The sequence below is a fragment of the Mustela putorius genome, unplaced genomic scaffold (genome assembly GCF_011764305.1).
Source record: "Mustela putorius furo isolate JIRA1106 unplaced genomic scaffold, ASM1176430v1.1 tig00000145_pilon_pilon_pilon, whole genome shotgun sequence".
Classification (NCBI taxonomy): Eukaryota; Metazoa; Chordata; class Mammalia; order Carnivora; family Mustelidae; genus Mustela; species Mustela putorius.
This window is the reverse complement of record NW_025421294.1, coordinates 13,380,493-13,405,277: the sequence shown is the minus strand read 5'-3', so window position 1 is coordinate 13,405,277 and position 24,785 is coordinate 13,380,493. Positions and strand designations below refer to the sequence as shown.

The 24,785-nt window shown below is 40.4% G+C and overlaps 1 long non-coding RNA gene across 1 annotated transcript; it reads right to left on the bottom strand.

Moving 5' to 3' along the window:
* Nucleotides 1-16,206: 16,206 nt before the first annotated feature.
* Nucleotides 16,207-24,139, bottom strand: LOC106005057. The gene is made up of 5 exons (XR_001178205.2): nucleotides 23,125-24,139; nucleotides 21,044-21,102; nucleotides 19,451-19,686; nucleotides 18,140-18,268; nucleotides 16,207-17,711 (listed from the first exon to the last, which is right to left on the bottom strand). It is a non-coding gene; the product is annotated as an uncharacterized LOC106005057 (long non-coding RNA).
* Between the last annotated feature and the right edge of the window lie 646 nt (nucleotides 24,140-24,785).

Below are 24,785 nucleotides of genomic sequence, written 5' to 3'. Positions count from 1 at the left end.
CTTGGGTTTTAGCATCATTGTCTAGCAACATCTAATCTCTGATCCAGTTACTATAAGAGGTCACACACCTTTGTCTCCAGGCCTCCCTGGGACCCAAGGGGGCCTTTACTATCATACCCACTCAGACCTCACCTGTTTCTGGAGTTCATGTCATTGACATCAAAAGGCCTCAGATATGAGAAGTTCTCAGGGAGCTAGAGGCTGTCTTTGCCAGTGAGTTTCTCCATCTGGTCCAGGTACCAGCAAGTACAGAAGAAGGAGGAGTAAAGGGGCAGGAGAAGAGGATACAGAAGGAATCAACCATGTTTATTTCAACTCCTTTATCTTACTGCAGCTCCCAACTTGCAACTGGATATGTGACCTTCTCCTGTACAATTATGGGCGTAGAGGGTGGGGGGAGAAAATGATAATCACAAAAGAAATCTAGGTATGTGTCCCCGACCATTTCACTTTTGGGAATGCCATGTCCAGGTCTTAACTTTTGGGACATTTTCATCTGGAGATTTTCAACCTGGTTAAAAAATGGGCAGGAGTATTACCGCATCAGAATGTATCAAAAATATGTCTGGGAAGGGTGTTAAAACACGAATTTCTGCCTCCTACATTCAACCCCCCCCAAACCCGCCCTCACCAAAGGATCTCATGTGAGCAAAGATTCCTAACCCTGGCTACACATTAAAAATACCTACAGAGGGGCACCTGGGTGGGTCAGTTGGTTAAATTTCTGCCTTTGGCTCAGCTCATGACCTCAGTGTCCTAGGAAGGAGACCCACTGGGCTCTCTGCTCAGCAGGGTGTCTGCTTATCCCTCTCCCACTGCCTCTGTCCCTCCCCACTGCTAGTGCTCTCTCTCTCTCTCTAATAAGTAAATAAAATCTTTAAAAAAATAATCAAATAAAATTACCTGTGGAATTTTTTAAAAAATTACCCAGGTCAGGTGCGGGTGGCTCAGTAGGTTAAGTCTCTGCCTTCAGTTTGGGTCATGATCTCAGGGTCCTGGGATCGAGTCCCACATTGGGCTCTCTGCTTGGCAGGGAGCCTGCTTCCTCCTCCACCTCTCTCTCTGCCTATTTGTGATCTCTCTCTCTCTGTCTGTCAAATAAATAAATAAAATCTTAAAAAAAAAAAAATTACCCAGGCCTGGGCCCCACCTCCAGGTTTCTGGGTTCTTTGGTCTGAGACACAATCCTGACTAAAGTATTTCCTTAAGTTCCATATGCTTTTTTTTCTTTTATTTTTTTCAGTGTTCCAAAATTCATTGTTTATGCACCATACCCAGTGCTCCATGCAACATGTGCCCTCCATAATACTCACTACCAGGCTCATCCCACTCTCCACCTTCCCTCCAAAACCCTCAGTTTGTTTCTCAGAGTCCACAGTCTCTCATGGTTTGTCTCCGCCTCCAATTTCTCCCAACTCACTTCTCTTCTCAATCTCCCATTGTCTTCCATGCTATTCCTTATGCTCCATAAGTAAGTGAAACCATATGATAATTGACTCTCTCTGCTTAACTTATTTCACTCAGCAGAATCTCTTCCAGTCCCATCCATGTTGATACAAAAGTTGGGTATTCATCCTTTCTGATAAAGGCATAATACTACATTGTCTATATGGACCATATCTTCTTTATCCATTTGTCTGTTGAAGGGCATCTTGATTCTTTCCACAGTTTGGTGACTGTGGCCATTGCTGCTATGAACATTGGGGTACAGGTAGCCCTTCTTTTCACTACATCTGTATCTTTGGGATAAATATCTAGTATTTACAGGGTAAACTGCAATTGCAGGGTCATACGGTAACTTAAGGAATCTCCACACTGCTTTCCAAAGTGGCTGCAGCAACTTGCATTCCCACCAACAGTGTAAGAGGGTTCCCCTTTCTCCACATCCTCTCCAACACTTGTTGTTCACTGTCTTGTTAATTTTAGTCATTCTAACTGGTGTAAGTTGGTATCTCAATGTGGTTTTGATTTGAATGTTTCTAATGGCTAATGATGATGATAATGATAATCATGTGTCTGTTAGCCATTTGTATGTCTTCTTTGGAGAAGTGTCCACATCTTTTGCCCATTTTTTGACATGATTATCTGTTTTGTGTGTGTTGAGTTTAAGGAGTTCTTTATAGATCCTGGATATCAGCCCTTGGTCTAGAGTGTCATTTGTGAGTATCTTCTCCCATTCCATGGGTTGCCTCTTTGTTTTGTTGGCTGTTTCCTTTGCTGTGCAGAAGCTTTTGATCTTGATGAAGTCCCAAAAGTTCATTTTCGCTTCTGTTTCCTTTGCTTTGGAGACATATCTTGAAAGAAGTTGCTGTGGCCAATGTCGAAGAGGTTACTGCCTATGTTCTCCTCTAGGATTTTGACAGATTCCTGCCTCACGATGAGGTCTTTTATCCATTTCGAGTTTATCTTTGTGTGTGGGGTAACAGAATGGTCGAGTTTCATTCTTCTACATATAGATGTGCAATTTTCCCAGCACCATTTATTGAAAAGACTATCTTTTTTCCACTGTATATTTTATTCCTCAACTTCATAAAATCTATGAAAAACCCACAGCGAATATCATCCTCAATGGGGAAAAGCTGACAGTCTTTCCTTTGAGATCAGGAACATGACAAGGATGTCCACTCCCATCACTGTTGTTCAGTATAGTACTGGAAGTCCTAGCAACAGCAATCAGACAACAAAAAGAAATAAAAGATATTCAGATTGGCAAATAAGAAGTCAAACTATCTCTCTTTGCAGATGACACAATACTTTATATGGAAAACCCAAAAGATTCCACCCCCCAACTACTAAAACTCATACAGCAATTCAGAAATGTGGCAGGATACAAAAATCAATGTACAGAAATCAGTTGCTTTTTTATAAAAAAAAAATGGAAAGGGAAATTAGAGAATCGATTCCATTTACCATAGCACCAAGGACCATAAGATACCTGGGAACAAACCTAACCAAAGAGGTAAAGGATCTGTACTCAAAGAACTACAGAACACTCATGAAAGAAACCGAAGAAGACACAAAAAGATGGAAGCGCATTCCATGCTCATGGATCAGAAGAATAAACATTGTTAAAATGTCTATACTGCCTAGAGCCATCTATACTTTCAATGCCATCCTGACAAAATTCCACCAACATTTTTCAAAGAGCTGGAACAAACAATCTTAAAATTTGTATTTGGAACCAGAAGAGACCCAAAACTGCTACGGAAATGTTGAAAAAGAAAAACAAAACTGGGGGCATCACGTTGCTTGATTTCAAGCTTTACTACAAAGCTGTGATCACCAAGACAGCATGGTACTGGTACAAAAACAGACACATAGACCAGTGGAACAGAGTAGAGAGCCCAGATATGGACCCTCAACTCTACGGTCAAATAATCTCCATGTGCATTTAATATGCAGCCAGAGCCACTGTCCTGGTGATCTAGGAGACAGCATCCTCCACCAGGAGTGTTAATGTGGAGAAGGAAGCATGAGAGCCATCAGTCCAGTCTTTCTTAAAGTGTTTCACACACCAGCAGCATATCAGTATCACCTAGGAACTTATTAGAGATTCAAATTCTCAGGCCTAACTCTAGACATGCTCTCAAGGTTATAGTCCACGAATTGATGTTTTTAAAAGCCCTCCAGGTGATTCTGATGCACAGTAAAATTTGCAATCCTAACTTAACCTATAGCATTCTAAACTTATAACTTGAACATAACTGTTTAGATACCTGTCCTTTCTGATAAAGAAAGGTATAAACCTGAGTATAGATAGGGCTCCATTTAGCTAAAGATGTTAAGTGTGGCAATAGAAATGTCAGACATTAACCAGGAAGGACTCTGCGTGTGAGGGAAGAGGCTGTACTTTTGTTCTGTGAAATAGGCTCCTTCTCAGGAAATCACATCATACAGGCAGCCATCCTTTCACCTTGAGCTAACGCTCTTCTTGCATTGACAATAAGTTTATATTTTAACCTACTCTAGGCAGGCTCTTGCCCATAATCAAATAATGTTTTCAAAGACAATAAAGATCAACAAACACGGCCCTACACTAGCCAAAGGGACTGGAAAACACTCAAAGCCACCTGACCCAAGATGTCTCATGGGAGTCTTGTGGGAATCCACTGGGTTCTCAATTACAACAATAACATAAATGGCAGGCGAGAATTCTACCACTGAACCACCCATGCAACAATAACATAAATGATGTCATGCCAGACTGTTGTGGTCATGAGAGTTGGGGCAGAAGAGTGAGGTGCTGTCATCCGTTTTGACCCTCAATGACCTTTGTGGCTTTGAGAGAATCTTTAGATATGAGTCTACCGAGGAGGGATGATATGTATTTTGGAACATTCTCCATATCATCTTCTTTCCAGCTTTCAATCACATCAGTGAAGATGTGAGCAATGTCCCAAAGTAGGAAAACTGTGGTATCATAAGAAAAGCCTCCTGGTTGATAAACTCAAAGGCAGATTCAAAATTCTTTCTTGTGGAAGAAGCCATTATATCAGAGACCCAAAGGTTAAGTTGCTTCAGAGCCTACCTGTTTCAAATAGGTCATAAATTCCTGAGAAATAAATCACTCTTACTACGACTGAAGACATGCTTAAAGTCAGAATGTGATGGTAATGATTCACTCTGAGATTTCATATCAAAGCCACAGGAACTAAAAATGCAAGTGTATTTCCCAATGTGAAACATGACCTGCAATCTTAATCCATTTAACTTCCTCAAATTGCTGTATTACTTAAAACAGCCTATTTCTTCATTGAGCATAGATGAATTTCTTCTGTGGTAACTGTCACCATTTGACCCAATAATATGTCCAGCCTTTCCTCACTACCTGTGAGTTCTTCAAGGAAAGGTCATCAAATAAGCAGAATGGGTCTGTTTAAAAGTATGTGCTTGGGACCGGATTACCCATGTTCAAGTCTACCAACACGGCTTGTTAGGGGTGTATACCTGGAGGGATTTCTTCACCTTCCTAAAGTACTTTCTCCACTTGCAAAATGAGGAAATGACAGTAATGACCTCAGAGTATTAGCAATAGCACAGGGTTTGGTATACATGGAGTATTCAATAAATACTAGCTCTTATTTGAGGAAGCTATAGCATAATGGTTAAGAGCAGGATTTTAAGGCCAAATTGTCTGGTTCAAATCCATAGACAAGTTTATTAATCTCTCTGTGTTTCTACATCCTTCTGTATGATACAAAGATAGTAATGATATTATTTTACGGGTTGCTGAATCAAATGAGTTAACACACGTAAAATGCTTAGAACAGTAATTGGCACATGGCAAGCCTGGATTAACTATTAGTTAATAGTATGATGTAAGTATCATGACATAGGATTCCTGTAAGAACAAGTAGTGAGGTAAGAACCTGATCTCAAGTAGAATCAGACTAATAATACTCTCCTTAACTTCATTACCTGATTAACACTGGCTAGTTAATCAGAGCTGGAGTTGTAAAAGGAGTCCAGAAGGAAGTGGGACAACCTGCCATCAGCTCTGCCCCTCACATCTGTAGGGCACTGGGAGAAAAAAACTATGCAGCCTACCTACCATATTTTAAATACTTAAAAGTTATCAGGTTAAAAACTGTTAAAAATTTTCTATCCTCCTATTGATTGTTGAGGTATATAAATATATACCTCATATATAAGGTATATAAATATACCTTCTCAACAACCTGGAAGTTCAGGTTGGAATCCAGAATTCTCAGAGCTCCATATCATTAAGACGGGTAAAATCAAGAACCTGGAGGTACAGAGAAAGCCAGTGTCCAGCCCCTGGCCCCCAGGCCCTGGCCTCTAGCCTCCTCCCCTCTTCTCCTTCTTCTTTCTACCTCAGTGTCCAAGGTCAACCCAAGAACCCCCACTCCATACCCATCCCAATGATGGCAGTGTGCCACCTGGCTCAAGAAAATCTCAGGTAGATATTCTGCAATGTGGCCTGAGCTCTTTGGGCAGAACATTCCACTGTCTTGGGTACCAGGAACTCATTCAGGAGGCGGAGCATTACAGACTGAGTATTTGTGTCCCACGCCTCCAACTCCCAAATTCATAGATTAAATTCTAACTCCTACTATGGCTTATTTAGAAGTGGGGCCTCTAAGAAAGTACAGTAGAACAAGATAGTGGGCTGGAGCCCTGGGGGATTAGTGTCCTTCTGAGATGAGACAACAGAGCTTGTTTTCTCCCTCTCTCTGCACAGAGGAAAGACCATGTGAAGACATAGACAGAAGGCAATCATCTGTAAGCCAGAAACAGAGTTTTCACCAGAAATTATCCATGCTGGGACACTACTTATCTCAGACTTCTCATCTCTAGAACTGTGGAAAACTAAATTTCTGTTATTTAAGCACCCCTGAGTCTGTGATATTTTGTTATGACAGTCCAAACTGACTAATATAGGGAGCATGGGGTGGGCTCCTGGTGGGTGCACCCTCTGGCCTGCAGACTCCTTGACCTGTGTGGAGGAAGGCAGACAAAAGCTAGAGGACCTTTAAAGAGACATCCTTAGGGCAAGGATCCCCTTAAGCTCCCAAGGATGATCACCTTTCCCTGAAAGAGCTCAGGGAAAAGTGGAGAAATTGAATTTTATTGTACTTGACTAGATAGAGACACTCAGTGTGGGAATTTGGGTCAAAAACTAAGTGGACCTTGATAGTTTTTAGAAATTACCCTAAAGGGGGGTGCCTGGGTGGCTCAGTCAGTTAAGCATGAGCCTTTGTCTCAGGTCATGATCTCGGGGTCCTGGGACCCAGTCCCATATCAGGCTCCTTGCTCAGTGGGGAGCCTGCCTTTCCCTCTCCCATTCCCCTTGCTTGTGCTCTCTCTCTCTCTCACTCCCTCTGTCAAATAAATAAATAAAATCTTAAAAAAGAAAGAAAGAAAGAAAGAAAGAAAGAAAGAAAGAAAGAAAGAAAGAAAGAAAGAAATTACCCTAAGGGTCATCTAGCTTTCATTTTATAGCTGGAGAAACTGAGGTCTACAGACTTAAATAACTCTTTGCCTAGACCTTGTCTCCCTAAAATCTTAGGCAATACCCTTTCATTTGTTAGGTTAAGTTTCTCAATTTGTGTATTAACTGGCACAGGCCTCCTGAATTTGCTGGGACAACTTTGGAGAATGCTTGAAGAACCCTTGCCCGTTGCAGCCTAGATCCTGCTCCATCTGGGCTTGATAGGGCAAAATCATTTGGTTAAAAAACATACACAGCTGCCTTGTAAGTAGTTTCTCTTCACACTTATTAACTAAAGAAAAAGGGCATAACAACATTTCAAGAGTGAGGCTTTGGATATTTACAAACTATTATTCACCCCAATGAGACAAACATGTGACTAACAGCAAACATAGTCCAATGAGGTTCAAACAGTATGCTTATTTGCATTAAAACTCTATTCAGATCACATGAAGGAAGCACTCTGAAACTAGGCAGAGGTGGCCAAGCTGTATGTAGCTCAGTAACGGTGTTCACATTCTCTCACATGCCTGAGGGCCCAAGGGATTGGGAGAAGGGTGGTGGAACTTCAGAAGATCAGTCTAAGGACATGGTGTTGGTATCTAGCACACCTGTAGTTCTCTATAGTTTCTGTGTTTCCTATGACAAGAGACAATGACAGTCCTTCCAGGCAGAGAGAAAGGTCTAATTATATTATAATCTCCCTTCATCTGGGTAATTTCAATTTCAAATGACTCCCCCACAATGGAAAACATTTGAGTTGACTGGCCATGCACTTTTATTATTCCTGTTTGAGAAGTGACAATTTTAAGATTCAGAGAGCCTAATGAAATGCTTGGCCCAAAGTCATACAGCTGATAAAAGAAGGGTTGAATTCATGTCTTCTGGCTTCAATTCCTCTGAAGTTTGAGTAAAAAAGAAAACAGCTAGAGTATGAATCTATCTTATTTGGACCTTGGCTGCGCTTAGGAAATAAATCTATTTTGTTTTGTCTCAATAGGCCTCTAAGTGTGGGCATCCCTTGTTCAAAGCTTGGGCAATCCAGTAGTTCCAGGCCCTCACTTTAACTTCCAGAAGTGGAGTTGTGGTCCTTTTCCTTCTGCAGCTCTGCCTTTGACAGAAACGATCAAGGGCAACAGCTGATGCTCTTAGGTTTGACCAGACAAGGTCTCAACCAGTATCCAGTTTATCTCCTGAAAGGAATAAAAGTACGCAAAATAATTTTCCAAATAATTTTGTTAAAACATCGTTTAATGTCCACTGGCTTTTTCCTGGTTACAAGAAAAAGTTCTACAGATATCCTTGTGGAAAATTTATAAGGTGCAGAAAAGTATAAAGAGAAAATCAAGTTTACCTGTAATTTCACCTCTCTGAGATAATCACTGTGAACATCTTGATGTGTTTCCTCAAGTCTGTCTGTCCTACATTTAGAATACTCAGACCATACTATATATACAATATTTTATACCTTACTTTTTTCATTTAACATTCTATTTTACTCCATTTTCCCATGTCATTTGGAATTTTAAAAGATTATACACACACACTTATTTATTTATCCATATTTTATGGATGTACTACCATTTACTTACTTACCTTATTTATTTATCTATTATTTTTTCTTATGTCATGTTAGTCACCATACAGTAGTACATCATTAGTTTTTGATGTAGTGTTCCACAATTCATTGTTTGCGTATAACACCCAGGACTCCATGCCACTTATTTAAATGATTTTCTGCTCTTGGACACTTGGGTTTGCTTCCAATTTTTCAGTTTTATAAATATTCCATAGTAAAGGGTTTGGGGGCGGGGGGAAGAATTCTGTAACAAATATTCTTAACATGATTCTCTATTTCTATCTCTAATATTCCTAGAATTGAATCACCAAAGTGGAGTTACTGGACCAAAGACCACAAAACTTTTAAAGATTTTTGATATTTGGAGTCAAATCACTTTTCAAAGAGTTACCAGTTCGTTCCACCACTGGTGGTGTCAAGAGTGCCTCTTCCACACATCTACTCAAGAGTGATTTTTGCCTAATCGTTTCTCACTGGAATATAGGCTCCCAAATCAAACTATTTAGAACTGAACCCCAAATGGACCACTTCCTAGCTGTGTGGACTGAGAAAACTTGCTTAGCTGCTCTGTGACTTGGTTTTTCTTCCAGTAAGTGGGGATAGCAGTAGTACTTATTTTGTAGAATTAAATGATATATTACAAGTAAACATAGGAGTGCCTGTCATATAGTAAGTACTCAATAAATGCTGGTCTATTATCATAAATAAAATTATCTTCCACTTTGGGGCACTGGGGTGGTTCAGTGGGTTAAGCCTCTGCCTTTGGCTCAGGTCATGATCTCAGGGTCCTGGGATTGAGCCCCACATCAGGCTCTCTGCTCAGCGGGGAGCCTGCTTCCCCTTCTCTCTCTCTGCCTGCCTCTCTGCCTACTTGTGATCTTCCTCTCTGTCAAATAAATTTTTAAAAAATCTTAAAAAAATTATGTTCCAATTTGATATGTGAAAAACTATTTCATTGTTGCATTAAATTATATTCTTTGATTACCGATGATGATAAAGTTCTTTATGCTTATTGGCCAATTTGTATGTGTGTATATGAATTGTCTATTCCTACTTGTTTGTGTTTTCTTGTTAGAGATTTGTTAGAGTCCTTTGTGTATTAAGGATATTAACCTCGTGCATGTCATCTATACTGCAAATCTTATTCCCTGTTTGTAAGTGGCTTTTAATGTTTGTCTATGACTTTTTTTCATGATCTAAATGCTTAAACTTCCATGTGGTCAAATACAGTATTTTTCTCTGACATTTCTTCTATTGCTTTTATGGTTAGAAATCCAGCCCTCCTCCCACATTGGTTTATAACACATAACTTATCATTCATAAACTGAGTTTTTACATGTTCTAAGGTCTGTTTTGAGATTCACTAAATATTCCATTTTTTGCATCAACCTGAGTGTTTTAATTATTCTAGTTTTTAATACCTGATAGCTCTTCTCTTTCCATTTTTTTAGAAGTTTCTGAATGCTTATTCTTTTAGTTTAATATCATGTTATCATGTCCCCACACATAAAAACCCTTTTAATTAAATTTTTATTAAACCTATCATTTAATTTCTGTTTCAGGAACATGGAATATTTCTTCATTGATTACGATTTTATTTTAAAAATTTTACAGGTTTGCTGTTTTTGTTTTTGTGATTGTTTTCACATAGGCCTATATGTTTCTTGCTAGGATTATTTCTATAGCTTTTAATATTTTTGTATTATAAATGGACTTGTTTCTTCCTCCATATGCTCCAACTTGTTGCTGGTAAATGGGGCATAGACAGATTTCTGGATACTTTGTATTCGATAGCTCTGAAGAAGTTTCTTAGGAATTGCAGAAGGTTTATGGTTTCTGTTTGAGTTAGTTGGGTACATAATCAGATCATCTGGAAATAATATAAATTTTTTTCAAATAAACTAATCTCCTATTTCTATTTTATGGATATTGTCACTTGCTGAAAATATGTGTAAGACACAATGTCTAAAGCAATCTGTCCTTCCTTGTTCCCTCCACTCTGACAATAACCAGAGTGGGGGAGGGGAGGGGAGCACAGAGAGAGATGGTGCTTTTCTGAGAACAGCATAGAAGGCCTCTGGGTAGCAGTTTCTTTGGTCCTGAGTGGTTCCAGATGGACTGTGGTCAGTAATCTGCAACCTTCCTTGTTCCCTTTCCCTCTGCCTGAGTCCTGCTCCTTCTCTCCCTCCTCCCTCCCTGAGGACAAGGCAGTGGCCAAAGCCTCTGCAATGAGGAGAGAAGTTGCTAACATGCTTCTTGTTCCTGTAAGAACTTATTGGTCTTTGGTCAAAAGGTAGGATCCTGAATCATGTGCTAGGGCCCTTAGTGCATCTTCCTTGATGTAGTTCCTCCCTCCCCTCCATCTTCCCTGCTCCTGCCTTCCTTGGAGCTACCAGCAACACCCACTTTGATTCCTACAACAGCTTTTTAAATGGCTCCCTGCCAATCCATTCTCCTCACAGGCTAATAGTTTAAAAACCAAAATCAGAATGCACTCCTTTATTAAAAACCTTTCAGTGGCTCTCCGTACTACTTAGAATAAAACATACACTCCTTAACATGGTCCCATGTGCTTGGTCCCTTCCTAACTCCAATATCTTGTACCACCTCTCTTTCCTTTGCTCTCTGGGCTCCCATCACTCTGCCTTTTTTCTGTCCGTAGAACATACCACGAGCATTTCACTTCAAGTCCTTTGGACTTTCTACTCCTTTTGCCTAACTTTCTTGCTCCAGTCCTTGGCATGTATTCACTTCCTCATTATTCAGGCCTCATATCCAATACGTAAATCCCTACCCTGCCCTAGCCACAGCATCTTATTTGTGCTCTTCATGGCACAACAATCTACATTAATTTTGTTTATCCTTTACTTATCTTCTGTGTGTTTGCCACCTGGAATGTAAACTCTAAGATGTCAGGACATTTTGTGCTTCTGTTTGAAGCCCTGGTATCTAGGATGGTGGCATGGAAGGGACATGAACAACGTGATTTCTTCCTAGAAAATGGAGTCTGCTCCCCCGGCTTGCATGCATTTTGGGAAATGATCCCAGGGAAGGAGGAATGCCACTGATACAAATGACTGTTCTCATGTGGCCACTGTAGGGGACCATTCAAGACTAGGGATCATGGTGATGGACATCTTCTATGCAACTATGGAGAACAAATCTCAGAACTGTCCATTCAAGGGACAGAGAAAGGGGTGTCTACCCACCAGATCTGATTTGCAGCTCTAGTCAAGGGATTACTTTCCATGGGTGTACGGTGCAGGACCAGATACGTAATTTGTGAGGCCCAGGATCAAATAAAATTACAAATCCTTGTTGGAAACGTATTAAAAAATTCAAGGTAGTGATATATGAGCCTACACCAAGCCTGGGGCATTCTGAGCACAGGCCCTGTGCCACAGCATAGGTTTCATGGCCAAGACTTCATGTCCTCAGTACCAAGCCGAGCAGCCTGCTGCAGGCATTGTGCTGTGTGCACAGGTCCAGAGCAGAAGAGCTAGAGTGGTGAGGAGCAGCTGAAGCAGGTGATCTCAGGTTTCACCTGCAAACAGACTGCTCAGCAGTGGATGGGGCAAAAGGTGAGTGAAGAGGATATCAGGCTGGGCCACCAGAGGAATCAGAACCCCAAACAAGTAAATGACTCCAAAGTTGCTTCTCACTGAGATATGCCTAAAATTCTAGAAAACCTACATGGTAATTTGGGGAGTAATCATTCTTTCATTTATGATAGTAATGGATAGATCTCTTTTGCTTCACCATTAAGAATGGTCTTGGCATTGATTTAAATGAGATCACACTTATTAATGTGAAAGAACACCCTACTTGTAGCATTATGTACACTTAATTATTAAAACATTAACTAATAAAATAGTTTTGTTTTCTTCTGTTCTGGTTACTTATTGCTATATCACAAAGGACCCCAAAATTTAGTGGCTTAAAACAATTCCCTTTTACTATAGTTCATGATCTTGTGGCTAGGAATTTGGGCAGGACTTGACCAGTTGTTTTTTCTACTTTATGTGGTATCAACTGAGGCACTTGGTGCTATTCACCTCTTGGGTAAGCTGGTCTAGAGGGCCTAGGATGCCTTTGCTTACATGTCTGGTGTCTTAACAGGGTTGACTAGAAGTCTGGGCTCAGCAGGGACTGCCAGCCAGGGAATACACATGTGTCCTCTCTAGCATGGAAGGTGCAGGATGGTTGGATTTCTTACTCGGTGGCTCAGGGTTTCTAGACAGAGCATTCAAAGGAACCCAGGTGATTATTTGGCCATATAGTCAAGGGTCCATATCTGGGCTCTCTACTCTGTTCCACTGGTCTATATGTCTGTTTTTGTGCCAGTACCCTGCTGTCTTGGTGATCACAGCTTTGTAATAAAGCTTGAAATCAGGCAAAATATCCAATGGAAAAAAAGACAGTATTTTTAATAAATGGTGCTGGGAAAATTGGACAGCTATGTACAGAAGAAGAAACTCGACCATTCTCTCACAACATACAGAAAGATAAACTTGAAATAGGTTAAAGACCTCAACGTGAGGCAGGAATCTGTCAAAATCCTAGAGGAGAACATAGGCAGTAACCTCTTCAACATTGTCCACAGCAACTTCTTTCAAGATATGTCTCCAAAGGCAAAGAAAACAAAAGCAAACTTTTGGGACTTCATCAAGATCAAAAGCTTCTGAACAGCAAAGAAAACAGCCAAACAAATCAAAGAGGCAACCCATGGAATGGGAGAAGATATTCACAAATGACACTCTAGACAAAGGGCTGATATCCAAGATCTATAAAGAACTCCTCAAACTCAACACCCAAAAAACAGATAATCATGTCAAAAAATGGGCAAAAGACATGACAGACACTTCTCCAAAGAAGACATACAAATGGCTAAGAGACACATGAAAAAATGTTCATCATCATTAGCCATTAGGAAGATTCAAATCAAAAACCACATTGAGATACCACCTCACACCAGTTACAATGGCCACGATCAACATGACAGTGAACAACAAGTGTTGGAGAGTATGTGGAGAAAGGTGAACCCTCTTACACTGTTGGTGGGAATGCAAGTTGGTGCAGCCACTTTGAAGAACAGTGTGGAGATTCCTCAAAAAATTAAAAATAGAGCTACCCTATAACCCTACAACTGCACTACTGGGTATTTACCCCAAAGATACAGATGTGGTGAAAAGAAGGGCCATATGTACCCCAATGTTCATAGCAGCAATGGCCACAATAGCCAAACTATGGAAAGAATCAAGATGCTCTTCAACAGATGAATGGATAAAGAAGATATGGTCCATATATACAATGGAATATTATGCAGCCACCAGAAGGGATGAATACCCAACTTTTGTATCAACATGGTTGGGACTGGAGGGGATTCTGCTGAGGGAAATAAGTCAAGCAAAGAAAGTCAATTATCATATGGTTTCACTTACTTGTGGAGCATAAGGAATAACATGGTATACATTAGGAGATGGAGAGGAGAAGTGAATTGGGGTAAATTGGAGGGGGGAAAGAACCATAAGAAATTGTGGACTCTGAGAAACAAACTGAGGGTTTTGGAGGGGAGGCAGGTAGGGGGATGAGTGAGCCTGGTGGTGGGTACTAAGGAGGGCAAGTATTGCATGGAGCACTGGGTGTGGTGCATAAACAATAAATCTTGGAACAGTGACCAAAAAAAAAAAAAAAAAAAAAAAAAAAAGGACCCAGCTGGCAGCTGCAAGGCTTCTTGTGACCTAGCTTCAGAAATCACAGAATGTAACGTTTGCCACATTCTATTTGTCAAGGGAGTCGCTGAGGCCAGCATAGATTCAAAAGGAGGGGAATAAAGTGGTCTTCTCAATGGGAGGAAAAGCAAAGCATTTGTGGCCATCTTTAATTTGGCATGTTCTTGTTAAAATTTATTATAAATTACATGATAGGGTGACTCACTCCTTTAGTGTAGAATCTCTCTCTGTGTCTATATCTATCTGTCTATATCTATCTATCTATCTATCTATCTTTAATTAGGGTTGCTGGAAAAAACACAAATACCGCATGAGATTTATTTATCCTAAAAAACTATTTGTTGTTTATCTGAAAGCCAAATGTGACTGGGAATCTTTTCTTCTTTCTAAGTCTGGCAACACTGTTTTCATTATTCCTACACATATTGTATATGCACCAAAGTAGACAGTCTATATGGGAGTATATTCTCAGCTTGGTCAGAGGACATGAGCCTTTGAGAAGCTCAATTGAGATAGTAAGTCTGTAACATAAAGCAATCCCAAGAAGCAAACTGCATGGAAGGAAGGGCTGGTTTACTTTTCTGATCAACTGATAATTAGCTAGAAGCATTTCTGCCTTTAAGGATAGGAAGGATAACATGCAGGAGCAGCTAAAGGACCAGGTTCCCGAGTTGAACAAATCTGGGCTCAAGTGCCAACTTGCCTCTGACCAGCTGTGTGATCTCAGAAGACAAGACAATGCCTCTGAATGCTGCTGCCTTATTTATTAAAGGATAAAAATACCTTACAGGGTTGTCTCCAGGGTTAAATGGATGTGTGTAAAGTACCGACCATGGTGCACATAATGAGTACTGAACAATGTTAGGGGCTATTACTGTTATTTTAAATCTTAATGAGCAGAATAGGCTGAACACAATTTTTCTAATTATTGAAATTTGGATGAAAGTCTATTCATGCAAGACATACAGTTGCAAGTGTTTTAAAAATTTCTTAGTATCTTCATATAGCTAGGCACACAAAAAGAGCTCAACAAATACTTGCTTATCAGCCTCATTCATTTCTACGCACAGAACACTGAGAAAGGGTGGTTAATGGCTCCAGTTTGTTCACTGTGAGGTAAATATTTGCTAGCGATGTTGCTCATGTAGTAGTGACTAGCTCCCAAACCCTAAATACCTACTCAGCCTCTAAAACCCTAACTAGGATGACTAGTTCTTTTTATCACTTGCAAGAAGATAAGAGTTAATCTTTTGATTTTCATCTTTCTGCACTTGATTCCCCAGCAAGTGAAACCAGCCATAGTCTTTCAACCACAAAGCCCGCTTTAAATATTCAGTGGCTAGCACAGGGACAGTTCAACACATTTTTCTTCAAGGGCTGAAAAGTGTGCACACTAAACAAAACAAAAGTGTACATACTAATTAAACATTTGTAAAATACTGATACTGTGGGCTACATATAAGTTTATGTACTTTAAGCATTAGCACAATTTTCTAACTTACTTGTTCCTAGACAGCATCACTGTCCAGTAGAACTTTCTGAGATGATGAGAATGTTCTGGGTCTGTGCTATCCAACAGGGAAGCCAATAGCACACATGGCTACCAAGTACTTAAAATGTAAGGAATTGTATTTTAAGTTTCATTTATGTTTTTTTTAAGTTTATTTATTTATTTCTATACCCAATGTGGGGCTCAAACTCATGACTCTGACATCAAGAGAGAGTCTCATGCTCTTATGATTACCAACAAAGCACCCCAAATTTCAGTTAGTTTTAATGAATTAAAATTGCCACATGTTGCTGGGGGCTCCAGGATTGCACAGTGCCACTACTGGCAGTAAATGACATTTGGAGACTCTACCAATGTTTAAAGTCATCAAAAGTTCACTTCTGTTCAGCTTCACTGTGAACTTCACCAACTCAGTAAGATATTCTGAGCTTGCTTAAGTTTATTAGACTGTAGATCCAGAGCAAGATGTCCCATTTCTCTGACCCACAGTGATACGAATTATAGGTTACGGCATTTTTTCCCTTTGAGCTTAGAAATGTCTTTATAATCTTCCTTATTATTAGGCTCTGGAAAGTCATCAAGTTAACAAGAAGCTACTACTTACCGAGGGCTAACTGTGCTGAACATTTGATCAAGTGTCACCTCGGAATTAAATCCCAAGCATTCCAACCACAGATCTGCATCTTCTTCTTTGTGTCAGAAACTAAGATACTCTTCTTCATTGTTTTCTCCTATTCTAAAAAAACAATAATTACCCTGGGGACTTAATGTCAGAATGAAGGAATAAAGAAAATTGGTAGGTATTTGCTGAAATCTGCCCCAAAAGCTTATAAGCAAACAAAGGAAAAGGGGTAAGTGTATATTGAACATAAACTTTTGCAAAAATGATTAAAACCTTCTACAAAGGTACGAAGGTAGGAGTTTGGACATTGGAGTCCAGTGGCTAGGGGAAGGGGGGAAATGATGAGGAAAAACACAATTATGAGTTTAAGCTGTACTACTTGAGGAAGAACTGCCAGACTTATACAAAGCCATCAGGGGGAAAAAAAAAAGGATATCACTATGCTCTTTCAGTATCTTATTCTTAAAAAACAAAAGTGATCATTCCTGGAACTCTGATAAGAAAGGTTCCAGTAGGCAGGTCAGCTGAGGTTCAGCCAGAAAGGCTATTTACTTAATAATGTGCTGCCAGGATTGAAGGGAAAGAGACATTCTAAGTTTGAAACTCAGACTAGACTATAACCATGGGAAACGGATTCACATATTTTCTAGGGAGAAGCAGATATTATCAATAATAATAATAACAACCTACATAGCTATCACTGTTACAAAATTCACATGAGAACGCTTATCATATTCATCTTTGATAAATGCCATTTTTTCTTTACATAAAGATAATAATACATTTTCAAATTATCAAATAGCTAAAAAATATCTGATTTTCAACCTAAGTTAGAAGGTGAATTCTCGGAGGCTAACAGGTGCTTGTCTGAGGATCTCACAGGTACAGATTTTGTTTTGTTGCAACAAATATTCATGAATGTCTGCCAGGCTCTATGCCAGGTACCAGGTATATATTGGGGGACGAAAGAGACACAGTTCTTGTCCTCATGCAGCTTAGAGTCTAGCAGGGGAGACACACTGAAAAAGTTAATGCCATAATAAATACCCAATTAATGTCTTAAGGGAAAACCACAGCATACAATGCGAGACAAAAATGGGGAGTTTCTAATTTAGGCTGGGAGCTGTTTCACAGCCAGTTAAACAGACCCCACTCAGCTATCAGGGATTTCACTAGGTAAAATGATTCTGTAAGCATCCAAGTGATTTAAGTATTATTTCAGGATTTTGTGGTCAGAAGCATCCATCCAGTTTCCATCCATCCACCCAGTTTTCATCCTTGACATGTGATTCAAAAACTTTTTTCACTCCTAGTACCTGTACCGCAAAAAAATAACAACATAATCCACATGTTATTCCCTTCAGATCTTGGTAAGTTTCCTAAAGCCTGCCTCATTCCATGCTCTGTGGAACTAAAAGCCCATTCCAGCACTTCTGCAAATTCACAGGGAGTCTATGCTTTCACGGTCACCTCTGGCCTCAAACACCTGCTTTTGCAATGGGTTTCCATTATGGAATATACTGCTTCCTGTAAATGCGGTTTCTGTTCCATGCCATGCTAACCCTCATGTGAAACTCAGCCTCCTTTATGACTGCCACAGAACTCTCACTCTCACAGGGCATTTGAATGTATTCTGAAGATCTGAGGGGGTAGGGGATGAAGTCTGCACTTGTCAGGATAAGTCAACTGCTATAACAAGTCTCTACTGCATAAACTTAACAATAGCGAAAGGATAGTCTCTTACTCATATCATAGTCCCATGGAGATGGCAAGGAGTCTGATCCTTACAGTCCTTCACAGAGGTTTCATTCATCTGGTGGCTCTAACATCTGCTGGGGTCATGGAGCCCTCTACCCGATCTTCTGCAGCCAGCCTGCAGGAGAGGGAAGAGTGTGGAGCATAAGGTGGTAGTTGTGTAAGCCAGGCCTGGAGGTGGCATCACTCCTGCCAACATTCCACTGGCTAGAACTAGTCACATGACTGTACCTAACTGCAAAAGAGGCTGGGAAATGTAGTCTAGTTTTGTGCCCAGGAAGAAAATGGTATTTTGTAGAACACCTAATTTTTCATTGTCATAGGATCTATACCACAGAAACACAAAAAATTTCAACTTTAATGTTACATCTTCTAATTTTAGGGATTCTTTGGTCTTTTCACTATAGGGGATATTTTAATGTGATGCCCAGGTTCATGCCGACATTTCTCTCTCACTTTACTCTTTTCATCCTTTTCTCTCTTCCCAAAACCCAACAGAGTTTAATTTTTTTTCCTAAAAAGGGTTTTTAACTCTTTCTCCCACAAATTCCTGATGCTTTTGCCATCCATCAAAATGTCCCACCAGAAAACAAAGAGTGTTTCACCACAGAAATCTTTATGGGTCTTCAGATTTGAGGCCATCAGAGATACCATATGACATATGTCTGTGCTTCTCAAACTGACGTTAATGTATTCTGGAGAATATGGAACCTCAAGAGAAAAAAATCTATTTCTGGCTCAGCACAATTCCCACAAGAGCCATATGTGTGCTTTCCCTCTTCTTTGGGGGAAGAGTTCCTTTGCACCCCATTGCTCCAATATGCTGTCTAAATCTTCCAAATATAATTGGAGTGTGTGTGTGTGTGTGTGTACACAAGCATGCTACATTCTTTCTTTCCTCTTTGCTGGTGAAACTGAACTGTGGGGCCCCAAATCCTGCCTTGCCCTTCACTTGAAGAGAAAAGCAGAAACAAGAGGCAGAGAGGAAAAGTGAACTGGGGGTTTCAGGCCTCTGAGTCACTCCTTTCCTCATCCTTCCTGGTTATATGAACCAATAGATGCCCTTCTCTCTCTGACCTAGTTCACATATGTCTGTCACTTACACCCAAAAGAATTCTGGCTTAAATAGCATACATGGCAATTTTCCTGAGGAGTCATTGTTTACCATCAAATTTGTACAACTACCCAACATTATTTTTATTTTGCATCATGTATCTATAGATCATATATATAACTGAACACCCACCTGTAGCGAGGTGCCCAGACCTGTACCTATTCCTCCCCATTTAGAGGTGCTTACGTGGCAAAAATGAAGGAACACTCCCTCTTCTCAGTCTCTGGGGAAGGGTCAAACTCCTTCTTCATGGAGGAAGTTTTGCCTGAGGAATCCATGAAATAATGACCTTTTCATGCACTTTCTAGCTGGATGTACTTTTGGGGTGTGGAGCAACTGAAGCTGGTATGTACAACAGAGTAGCAACATCTGAAAAGTCTGCTGAGCCATCTGGCATCAGGAAAATTGGTCCAACTTGCTTCCTGGAGGTTGTGATAAAATTTATAAATTATTTATAACACAAGGACTTCAAGAGAGGCTTATAGGAAAGAAAACTCAGTGTTATCTCAAGCTGCTGGGAGCAAGCTGCTAGTCTCAGCTACCTCCCCCACTACAAGAAAGTGCCAGTTTTAAATGGAAAGGAAACACTTGTAGCTCCATTTCCTCCCTCTCGGGCATAAGCAGCTCTAAAAAAAGAAGCAATGTGAACAGAATGCTTCAGAGAGAGCTATAGCTAGAGTTTGCAAACTGATGAGGAAGCAATAGTGTTAGAAATAGCTTGAGATTAGGGCAGACAAAGAGATTTGCAAATTAGAAAATATATTCTACGGGGATAGACATACCAGATAGGATCTACCTCACTACATGTTTTGCTTTGTGGTATTTTTCCCCCTTTGGTCTCCTAGTTGCAATTAGCATTATCTTCTAATCTAACCATTGCCTACTTCTTGCTTCTTTTCTTCCTATACCTGGGAGTTTCTATTTGTATTTTAGCCACCTTGTTTGAGTAGATGATCAGCCACAGCAGGATATGGGTTTTCTGTGTGTGTGTGTGTGTGTGTGTGTGTGTGTGTGTGTGTGTGTTTCAAGTGAAACTGAGCACAGGTTAGTCCCACAACTAATAGGGCTGGTGTCCTACATAAACATCTGCCCATGATTTTCATTTGTTTTCCATAGATTTTTTCACAAATAAAGGGATCCAGGACTCTGTGACAGTGTGCTTGTCATTGTTTTCCTTTATATGAAACAGGCATCAAATTTTAGGAAAATAACCAAATGGCCTACCATGGAGTTGGTTAGGATCATGTGATTGATCATATGAAAACTTGTTTTTGGTTTCTGGTTCTGGGTTAATTTTAAAAATATATTGTTAAATGTGATGTTTTGTTAAGTATAATGTCTCAGTTGTCAAGTATGATGTTTTTGGAAAATTCATAGATTGCATTCTAATCTCCATTACTGGAAATGATTTCTATAATACTCTGATTACAACTAATCTAAGAGATAAAGTACAGCTTATATTTTTAAAGAAAGTTCTAAAGTCACCACATTTGGTGTGGGAATTTTAAAGATTTTTTTTTTTTTTTTTTTTTTTTTCATCAGAGAGAGGGGGGAAGAGAGCGAGCAGAGGCAGAGGGAGAAGCAGGCTCCCTGCTGAGCAAGGAGCCCGATGTGGGACTCAATCCCAGAACGCTGGGATCATGACCTGAGCCAAAGGCAGCTGCTTAACCAAATGAGCCACCCAGGCGTCCCTGGTATGGGGATTTTAGTTTGGCAAACCATGCAACAGAACCACTACATAGCCTATGTCCTGTGATTTGTCAATACTCAGATACATACCATACTCTTGGGCATGGCAATATACTCCTGTACTTCTACTTGCTCGATATGTCCAAATACTGTGATGAGAACCAGAGAAATATAATGGTAAGTTGGCTGGTCCCAGGTGTCCAAAGTGCAATTTGATTGGGTTATAGAATAACTTGGTTGACCAGCATTATCTATGTACTCATTTCCCAAACAGGCTACACATCATAAATGTTACCCAATTTATTTTTTTTAAAAGAATTTATTTATTTATTTGACAGAGAGAGAGTAAAAGCAAGGGAAGTCACAGGAAGAGGGCGAAGCAGGCTCCCCAACGAGCAGGGAGCACAACACCTGGCTGGATCCCATGACCCTGAGATCATGATCAGAACTGAAGACAGACGCTTAACCAATTGATCAACACAGGCACCCCTCTAATTTATTTTTAAATTAAAGAAAGTAAGGCGTGCCTTGGTGGCTCACTTGATTAAGCATCCAACTCTTGGTTTCAGCTCAGGTCATGATCTCAGGGTAATGAGACTGAGCCCCACATGGGGCTCTGTGCTCTGCCCTAGAGACTAGACTGCTTGGGATTTTCTGTCTATATGTCCCTGCCCCCACCCCTGCTCCTGTGTGTGCTCACAAGCATGCTCTCTCAAAATAAATGAATAAAAATTTTTAAAAATTTTTAAAAGATTTTATTTATTTATTTATTTGACAGAGAGAGAGAGAGATCACAAGTAGGCAGAGAGGCAGGCAGAGAGAGAGGGGAAAGCAGGCTCCCTGCTGAGCAGAGAGCCCAATGCAGGGCTCCATCCCAGGACCCCAAGATCATGACCTGAGCCGAAGGCAGAGGCCTTAACCCACTGAGCCACCCAGGTTCCCCTGAATAAAAATCTTTAAATCGAGGAAAATTCATTTTTTGGTGTTAAGTTCTATGCATTTGGACAAACACTTGTTATTACCATCGCAGTCAAGATACAGAACTGTTTAACTACCCCTCCCCAAATTCTCCTGTGCTGTCTCTTTATACCCAAAACCACCTGCTCTCCATTATTAGACTCTAAAATACCACTAATCTGTGTTTTCCAGAATGTCATATAAATGGAATATAGTTTGGCCAGTGGGTTCCTTCACTTTGTATAATGCACTAAAGATTCATCCTTGGGTTTGGTTTTTTTGTTTTGTTTTATTTGAAAGAGTGCACACATAAGTAGGGGGAGGGGCAGAGGGAGAAAGAGAATCTTAAGCAGACTCCACGCTTCCCTGAAGCCCAACATGGGGCTTGATTTCACAACCCTGAGATCATGACCTGAGCTGAAATCAACAGCCAGAGCTACCCAGGCTGCCCTCATCCTTATTTTTGTATCAAAAATTTATTCCTTTTAATTGTTGAGAACCCTTCCACTACAGGGATTTATCACAGTTTGTTTTTATAACTCCAACTGAGAGATATTTATGTTATTGCAAGTTTGAATGACTGTAAATAAAGCTGCTATAATCATTTATATGATCTCTGGTAGACATACATTTTTGTTTCTTCTGGGATGAGAATATCTAGGAATGGGATACCTGGAATCTTGTGGAAAATATTTCTATGTTCACTAAATTATAATCTCTTGGATGTGGGGTCCTGGGATATTTACTTTTAAAATGCTCCTCAGAAGTACCCAGATAGCTCAGTCAGTAGAGCATGAGCCTTTTAAAATGCTCCGCAGGTATGAATTATTATTTTTTTATTATGTTCAGTCAGCCCACATATAGTATATCATTAGTCTTTGATGTAGTGCTCAACTATTCATCAGCTGTAATATAACCCCCAGTGCACATCACAACACATCTCTCCTTAATACCTAACACCCCATTCACCTTTCCCCCACCTTCTGCAACCCTCGGTGTATTTCCTGGACCCTAGAATCTTTAATGGTTTGTTTCCCTCTCTGATTACTTTTCAGGTATGAATTCTTAATGGCTACAGAGTGTCCCTTTAGGGTGATGGAAATGTCTTAGAAGGAGATACACATTATGGATATACAAAACTGAATGTACAAAGTGCCACTGAACTGTATACTTTAAAGTAATTAATGGCTAATGTTATGTTATGTAAGTTTTACCTCAATTAAGAAGGATGTTCCCCAGGTGTTTCTCAGTTTGGAAGTCTTGATCTTGGGAGGCTGTATCTGGATGGGTTTCATGCTCAAGATGTCTTACTTGTTAGAGGCTGGGTAACAGACTGAGACTTGGGCCCCATCTTCAACTCATGAATCTGTAACAGACTGAATTCTCTTTAGAAAGTCTGGGGAGTCTTAATAATTCTTGGTGGTTAGAAGGTAAACCTGTAGTTTACCTTCTTGGAGACTGCTCCTAGTTTAAATGGACCTAGAATTCTAGGTCATCACAATTCTGTTCTGGTCTAACCAGAGCTCTAAGGAACTGACATCAAGCCCAGGTCAGCTTCTCCTGGAGTAGAGCAGTATGGCTAGATTCTTCTCAAGGAGGACTACCAAGGACATACCAACCCCAAAGTCTATTGAGACATTGTACAGAATAATTTTGGGTGCTTGGGATTGAGTGGCTATCAATTCCTACCCCTCTGGGGTTTTTACTTTTCATCAGTAGAGATAAAACTGCTTTTTGCAACATTTGAATAGATCACACCTCATTACATTGGCACAAGATGTGCCACAGATGACCTTATGTTCATAACCTTGACTTAGCCAACATATGGCTGGCCCTGCAGATATGAGCCAAACCATCCCGCCAGTGCTATGTCCAAAGCATATGAGAGTGAAATGTGTGACCTTAGTTCTGGATTTATCTTTCACTGTAAGCACTGAAGTGGGGAGACAGAGAGAGGATTCTCTGGGTCTCTCTGGTCCTCCATTCCCTATTCAAATCCTGCCTTAGACTGCTTCCCTCCTTGACATCCCTATATCTTTATGCTTTCTGTTTTTGTCTTTTCTGTGTCTCTTGTATTTCTAGCCAACTTGAAACCAAAGGATACTCCTACATGAACCTCTTCCAGGATTCAGGTGTTCCCAGCTGCTCTGTCAATGAAGGAACAAGCCAACAGAAGAAGGTAGTTGGGAAGTGGAGCTCAGAGTTGAGCTCAGATCCCCAGGGTTTCCCTCAACCACCACCCCAGTGGGCTGTAAGGAGTCCTTTTGAAAGGCAGGTGTCAGGGCACCTGGATGGCTCAGTCATTAAGCATCTGCCTTTGGCTCAGGTCATGATCCCAGGGTCCAGGGATCAAGCCCTGCATCAGGTTCCTTGCTCTGTGGAAAGCCTGCTTCTCCCTCTCCCACTCCCTCTGCTTGTGTTCCCTCTCTCACTGTATCTCTATCAAATAAATAAATAAGATCTTTAAAAAAAAAAAAAAAAGGCACGTGTCATTCCAAGCTCTGAGAATCTCTGGGAGTACTAAGTCTTAGAATCTGAAAAACACATACTTCAGCTTTCTTATTACTAGCTCCAGGGGATCCTGCCCCAGTCTGCCAGGGGAGTCTTTTCTCTACCTTTCCTTTCTCCCTGTAATGGAAACCTCTTTAGATAAATTGGTGTCAATATTGCAGATTTCTGACACTTGTCTTCTCCACTTGCCTGGCCATCATTGCCTTTTCCCCATTGGGTTTCATGAGCTGAAACATGAAGACAAGAAAGGCAGACAAGACTGTACTTAAAATAAAGTAGAGGTGAAGGAAGGCCTGGAAGAAGTTTATTTTGTATGATGTTGGGAAGAGGAAAGGAGAGGTGTGGGAACTGGGGGTTGGACCAC